We start from the raw sequence: 7,936 nt of genomic DNA, 5'->3' as shown, positions 1-7,936 counted from the left end.
AGATATATATTGCACAACCCCCGAGCACATTAAACAATGAAGGAGGACACTGAACTATAGGGAGACATGGGAGGCAGTGGGATGCCAGAAGCAGGCTGACAAGAGCATGTTAGGTGGGCGAGTGACATTTTTGTCATAAAAATCCATGTAATGACCGCTTATCGGTAAAGGAAAGAGGGACAGGAGAGAGAAAGAGAACAAGAGAGAGAGAGTGTTGGCATGTCAGATAAAAGCAATGAAGGAGAAAGAAAGGGGGACTGGAGAAGGCTGCAGGGAGTGGGGGGGTAGAGAAGGAGAGGAGAGGAGAGAAGAGGGCGGGGGGGGGGGGGGGACATGCTTAAGAGCCAGAATTGCAGTGAGAAAGGCAGAGAGATTACAGCGAACAGAAGATTATGTAAGCAATTGGTGAACAGGAGGAGATATACTCATGAACAGGGAAAGACGCTGTGTACTGTAGCATTTAGCCAAGCTGGAGAGCTGGTCACCACTGCTCTGACCATTACTGTATAATCCAAAATGGACTGACTTATATAGCCGCCTTATAGCAAAAAGCTTTACGATGGCCTCTCATTCACACACACATTCACACACCAATGTTGGGAAGCTACCATGCCAGGCGTTGGCCCGCTCATTGGGAGCAAGTTGGGGTTCAGTTTCTTGCCCAAGGACACCTCGACATGTGGCCAGCCGGGGTTCTAACCGCCGATCTGCGACCTCGCGGTCATTAGACGGCGGCTCCTCTACCTCCTGCACCACAGTGAATCTGGCATTCACTGATTGCTCTTTAGATCAGAGACTGGGGCACTTTTAACCTAATGAAACATCCCTCTGCATTCTCAAAGACACAGAGGCAGGTATAGTGACTTAAGAGATAAGTAGCAGCACACGGTACTGTATATTCACACATGCTACTTTCCTTTCACCTGCTACAATGGCTGTTGATCTTGGCATTCATTGTGATCGACAAATATTTTCTTCTCCCTTTTCTCTTTTTCACACCATGAAGAACTGTTGGTTCTGGAGATATAACTATTACGGTGATTTACTTTCAACACACTGGGAAATTTAAAAAACACTGTTCTTCTTTCGATTATTTCTGTATCCAAATTAGGTTCATTTACCCACCTCTTTTCCGCCTACTCGATATGAAATAGCATAAGCTCTACCGCTTCCGCTCCCTCAAAATATCTTGCCCCTGCGCTCGTTTGATTTGATTGGTGATGACCCTCTCTGTGCGTACTTACCTTGGCTGTCTCTAGTTCTGGTTGACCCGGCCAATGGTTCTATTTAAAACCACCAGCATCAGTGTGGTACTCCTGGCACTGTTCATGCAGTACCGCAGATGGCTCTGTTAAGCTCCACACACACACCACCACCGCCTGAATTCATGCTTGGAGAAAAGGGAATCACCAGGACAACAGGCTTTAAGAGCAGAGTTGAATTTCTACCCATGGTGAGGCGATCTCACCAAGTTAGAGGGATTTTTAGTCACGTGAAACCGATCCAGACATTGCACTCAGAGCTGTCGAAGAGGACTTATGTCTTCAGTGCCAGACACTTTCTCTACACACTAGGGTTGTGTGAGATTAACTAAGGCTTTAGAATGTATGTAGCAGGAAAGGTTCTGCTCGACAATTAGCTCTTCTGTGCGTTAACTAACTGTTATACAGTTGCTATGATGTGTATGGTGATTAATGAACATGTGTGGAGTGAGGTCAGACAGATTGTTGCAGCAACGTGGCCATATGGTTGTGTTTAGTTAGTCACCTCGTCATAATCCTGGTAGTAAACTATCAAACCACATTTTGACATTGATACGTACTGTTTCCTCAAATGTTTTCTTTCTAATCAAACCCTAATCCTAACCCTGTCCTCATTCAAATGTAAACCCTCAGTAACCCTGAGTGATCTGGTGTACAAAACCATACACACCATTCCTTATCTCAGTCACACCATCAATCATATGACCTCACAGCTGACCACCAACAGCCTCAACAGAAAACAAAGTAGCCTAATCCATCACGAACAGGAAAGTCATCAATCATTCCAAGATGATTGCCTTGTTCTTACTGCCTGAATGAGTGGGCTAAAGTTTACTATTTGATGTCAATAGGCCAAGTATTGAACTTCTCTCTTGTATTGCCTACCTTCAGGGATGTGCTTGGATTAGCTATTTTATTTTTGACTGGAATATCTTTATCCAATGGAATTTCAATCTCCAACACAACACAACACAACACAACACAACACAACACCACCTCCAACAGCCACCTCCAACAGCCAGATATCAACCAGTTCCCTAAGCCACCTTAGTTTCCCAGACAAGCAAACAGTTGAATGCACACAGTGTAACTTTGGCATTGGATTGCTGGTATGATTCTGCCTCCCCCCCCCCCCCCCCCCCCCAAACGCTCTGGCTGAGCCCCAGAGCCCTCAGACGGCAGATAGCCAAGATTAAACAGTCAACCTGCAGGATCTAACCGGGAGGAAGACGGTCTGCCCCACTGGGAAACATTGAGCGATCGCAGCCCCAACCAGCCTCCCCTGGGAGGGACATCACAGGCGTGGTGGGTGGGCCCGGTCACACGGGCTGACAGTTGTCAGTACAGACAGCAGGGGAGAAGAGCTCCACCCTCCCTTGTCTTGTTTTCTCTCCCTTTGTATCTCCATCATCAAAATCTCTGGAGGGGGACACCCAGGACGCTCAGTATACAGTCGCTCCCATGTTGGGCGGGGGGGCGCAGTGAAAAGCACAACATAATTTCCCCTCTCATGGTTCTTTGCACCTATTTCGGAGTATGGGGAGTAGGAAGCGGGAGACAATGGCTGTGAAAATGAGCCCCATTTCAGACTGGGCGACATTACTGAGAGATGCTCATTTACAGGCTTGCATTACCTGCAGCGTGAAAGTGTGCTAGTTCCAGGAGTTAGCATCAGCCTGTCTGGCAGCAGGCAAGAGGATGACGGGTTGTTTTTCATACCCCCACCATGTGTGTTTGTGTACAGACATTCTCATCAGTCTCACTCTGACATAATTGCCTTCATTGGCTGGTAATCAAGTTTTTTTTTTTTTTTAATAAGCCTGCCTATCCATGGGGTGAGTTTAATGCTAAAAACATCTGGGAATCTTTGGCTCCTACTGTATCCCTATGCATCTGCTTGTGGGAGTACAGTAAGCTCTATGCTCCACATCATCATATTAACCCACTGCTCAAACTCACCATCTGTTTCATGGAATATGTAACATAATACTAATAGCTTACTATTATTTATATATTTGTTGTTTGTAGTGTCTAAAATTGCAATCAATCAAAACAACTGTGTGTTGTCCTTACATTTACATTTTTGGCATTTAGCAGACGTCTTTATCCAAAGCGACTTACAACAAATACATTTAGATTAGATTAGATTAGATTCAACTTTATTGTCATACAATACAATACAACGAAATGCAGTTTAGCATCCAACCAGAAGTGCAAATAGTGATATAAGGGCATGATATAAATAGGACAAGAGGTAGTGATAGGTAACTATGTAATATACAGTATGTGCAGAGGTAGTATTGTAAACATCAGTATAGTTTAGAGATATATACAGTTATGGGCAATATACAGTTATGAGCTATGTACAGTGAGGTAGTTTATATACAGTATCTAATGTGCAGAGTATAAAAGAAGCTATGTTAGGAGACATGTGCAATGTGCAATATACAGTGGTACAAAGGTAGTAATGTAAACATCAGTAGTGCAAGATTATAGGGTGATCACATTAGCCAGGGATGAGCAGCCGACAGGTATTATCATTGTCATTATCATCAAGTATAGTCCATAGAATCAGGTATAGTCCTTAGTATTTTAAGTATTATTATTTTTTAAGACAAAACATTGAATGTCTTGAAGGTGAATAGCAGTGTAGAGAGAGAGAGAGACAGATTGCTGTAATTTTCAAGTCCACTTGCGCAATCTGTTTGAAAAGGTTTCAATGCAACGGGGTATATTGTATGAAAAATATGGAATTGTTCACTCTGTACGTCGACATGGTAATTCAGTGATTGCAATAACATCTGATGATGTTTACATTGCCAGAAAAATATCATGTTGCTGCCTGTTGTCCTGTTTGAAATGAATTGTGTGAGAATAATTTCACAAATGGACACATTATGCTTTCATTTTGTAGGTTATCGTTTTCAATCTACATGCAGTGCTGATAAATGACACTGGCCACATGTGGTGTCCAAGATTGTCTGTCACCTGTGCACATGACAACATTATATGAATCATATACGTATATATAACATAATTATATAATATAACTATAATTATATTATATTGATACATACATATAAATAGTAGTAGCCTATAATATGTCACTCTCTTGCTACTCTACAGTGCAGTACTACAGTACTCTATATGCCTCCTTCTCCCAGTCCTCTGTTATACATTGACAATAAAGAATACTGTGTCGAAGAGGCTGCTGCATGCACGCTGGAAGGCAATGGAGAAGGTGTTGCTACAAAGTCCATGAGAGGTACAAGTCACACATGTTAATCTACATAAATCATCCTCTTTTTTTTCTGTGCTGGAGGTCAACATGGTGGGCATGATCAGCAACAACATGACAGCATGTGAGGTTTCAGGATATGTGCTTGAACAAATCACCTGTTTGATGTCACACTTGTTGGAAGATGTTTATATCGCTAAATCTCCCATTCAGACCACATGTCAATGTACAATTAGAAGGATTCGGCTTTGAGGTAGAAGAGTGTTTGATGTTCTTACGTCACAGATGTTGAAGTCCATTTCATTTTACAGCTCAGTAGCTGGAAGACAATGTCAGAGCAAACAAAAGTTAATTGTGTGAATGTGACTGATTTGAATTTAAATGCATGATTGGAGTGATTGGAGTAACCCAGTGTAATGATGGTTCACTGTAAGCTACTATTGGGACAGAGATAGAGACAAGCACTTCAAGCTGCAGTGTGAGTCATCGCTTAGATCCATGTAAACTAGATATAAACGATACAATACTGCCATCTGGTGTATTCATGTGGAACTGCAACAGATTGTATGAAACAGTTTTTTTTTTACTATTTCATCTTTGGACCAGTTCAAGTGACATTGTGAAAAATAAATCTTTTTTTTTACATTGATCTCTAACTGTCTTTATGTTGAGTGTTGATCTCATTTGCATAGGGAGGGAAGAGAGAGAAGGAGGGAGGGAAGAGAGGGAAGGAAGAAATGCATACAAGCCACACCCCCTAACTGTCTAAGCCACTCCCACGTTGATACAAGCAACACCCACTTTGATACAGGCCACTCCCCCTAACTGTCTAAGCCCCTCCCCCTAACTGTCTAAGCTCCTCCCACATTGACTTTAGCCACTCCCCCTAACTGTCTAAGCCACACCCACTTTGATACAAGCTCCACCCACTTTGATTAATTACGTTCATGTCTATAAATGTCAGAGCGCCAAATAAATCTTTCTCTTTCCGGAATGTTAACCGATGCGAGCAGTCGTGTGTATTTCTTGATTACCAGAGAGACAGTTAGCAAGCATGGCTTCCACACCGCCAACAGGTTATGGGCCCAGGCGTGAATGGACTATTGATAGCTATGATCCTAAAGGGACTACCCGGTTCTTTTCAGCCATTCAGTATTCACGTTACACAGGGCGACGAGAATTGGACTTTTACTGAGTTTAAGACAAAGCTCAGAGAAGTTTCGGGGACACCGAAAAGTATCGTGCTGACACAGAGGACAACGTGATGAGAGCGAGTGCCTCCGACGGCCGAGGGAGAGAGCGGACTACAGGACTCGACGCCACGTGCTTCAACTGCGGAGAGAAGGGACACATCGCCCGGGCATGTCAGCGCGGCGAGCGCCAGAAGCAAGTGAAATGGTGTGGATAGTCTGGATACTGCAAGAGCTCCACACACACAGATGCACCCTGCAGGAGGAAAAGGCGAGACAACGCAAAGCGAGCGGTCGATGAAGCAAGCGGCGATGAAGAGGAACACGCATATGCCTTCACAGCAAGCGACGTTCAGCACTTTTCTTTCATCACGACCTCACGAGACGTCTTGATCAGCCACGAGACGCAGCAGCAGCAGCGCCGAGTTACCAAGCTTCACGTTTCTATATAACCGTGTAATAATGTTTTAATGTTTTAATGTTTTAATTCGACAGTATATTAGTGTAAGAAGACCCAAGACGTTTGATTCATTCAGATTTGAGAGCGTCGACAGAGACGCAGAGGAGAGAGTGGGGACGCGCTTTTCTCTGGAGCAAGCATTCTTGTTGATGCTTGCGCTTTGTTTTCGGACAGGAGGCATGTAGGCTACTCTTGTAAAAAGTTTATTTTCAAGTAAGTACTCTACGGATTCAAACAAGGTCGGATATTTATTGTTCTGTAAAGTTTTCACATCAAATCACAGAGTCGGAGTCTGACGTTTTTCTACGCTGGCAGTTTCGTCGCCCCTCAAGAAGGTTCTTCTTGTTCCGCAGCGGAGGACAGAGGAGAGAGACGCTCCTGCTAGGAGCTGGACGGATGGAAAATGGAGAGTGATTTTTATGTTTTATTTTTTCGGGGGTTGGTTGATAAACATTTGACATTTTCTGCAGAAGGGAGAAAGTGAGAGATCGCGGACCGTCGGGGATTGTCCAGCCAGACGTTTTGGGGGTCTCGGCTATAACGGATATATTTCTTACGCAAACATTTACTGGGATTTACTACCGACGTGTGCGATGTGGAGAATACAAGTGGTGTTGTGGTTCACTTTCTCTGTGCTGCTGTCCTTGTCTGGAGGGGAGATGAAAGCCCGGAGCTGCAGCGAGGTTAGACAGGCTTACACGACCAAAGGCTTCAGTCGGCGACGACCCGCCTTCAAAAAGAAACTCGTTGCATCTTGTAATTTCCAATATCAGATTCAGCAACATGCATAGACTCAAGTCCCTCTTCTTCACTCTCTTCAGCATTCTCAGTGTTTAAAGTTTAATGATAATATGTTCCTTGTTCATTACTGTATTGTACACATGTATTGTAAATAAATCTTTCTCTTTCCGGAATGTTAACCGATGCGAGCAGTCGTGTGTATTTCTTGATCACCAGAGAAACAGTTAGCAAGCATGGCTTCCACACCGTCAACACTTTACACACTCTTTTCACCATTTGGAAACAGGTTCAGACGCAGAAAAGCTTGACTGTTTTGTGCAAATGAACAACTGGACGTGAATTTGAACATAATGGTGGACCTCCTTCATTAAGGACTGAGAGATTGATGCACTTTCAGAAAACACCTCATAAACACGAATAATAACGCCAATAAATGCATCCCTCCTATTATACCAGCCGCTCAGGTGTATATGCCACATATATAGTGTAACTGTGGATTTGTGAATTAAGGCAATTAAATAATACCAGAATACAAATGATGGGGGAGCTAGTAGTCTCCATCAGACCCTGCCAAGAGATAGCAGCAGCTTTATTATACACAAGTAGCACTGAGGTAAATGAACAACTGTGAATTTGGATAATTGTCTGATCTTCATTCATTCAAAGGAGGTCATGGGGGGGGGGGGGGGGGCATCCCCAGCCCAGCTGTATCACCAGCAAAATATTTAAAAGTTAGATGGATATCTTTTTCATTTGGTCAAATATCCCTTTTTTTACTATTGTCACTCTATGAAACAGGCCTTCATAACAATCACAAACAAACAAATTGATGGCAGCTACTAGATTGAAATCAAGTGTAATACTGAAACACAACTGTGTACATTTCAAACCTGCAAACTGCGACACTTTAAATGAATGTGCAATAACACTATGTGCAATATGACAACCCTAGGGTACATAAGGTTCAGAGAATAGGAAATGTTAGAATAGGTATAGCATAGCATAGAGTACAGCACAGTGTTTTATTTGGATGAGGAGCAAGTTC

Source organism: Nansenia antarctica (assembly GCF_963989245.1).
Source record: "Nansenia antarctica genome assembly, chromosome: 6".
Taxonomy (NCBI): Eukaryota; Metazoa; Chordata; class Actinopteri; order Argentiniformes; family Microstomatidae; genus Nansenia; species Nansenia antarctica.
The sequence above is the reverse complement of the archived record's forward strand: the minus strand, read 5'-3'. Positions refer to the sequence as shown.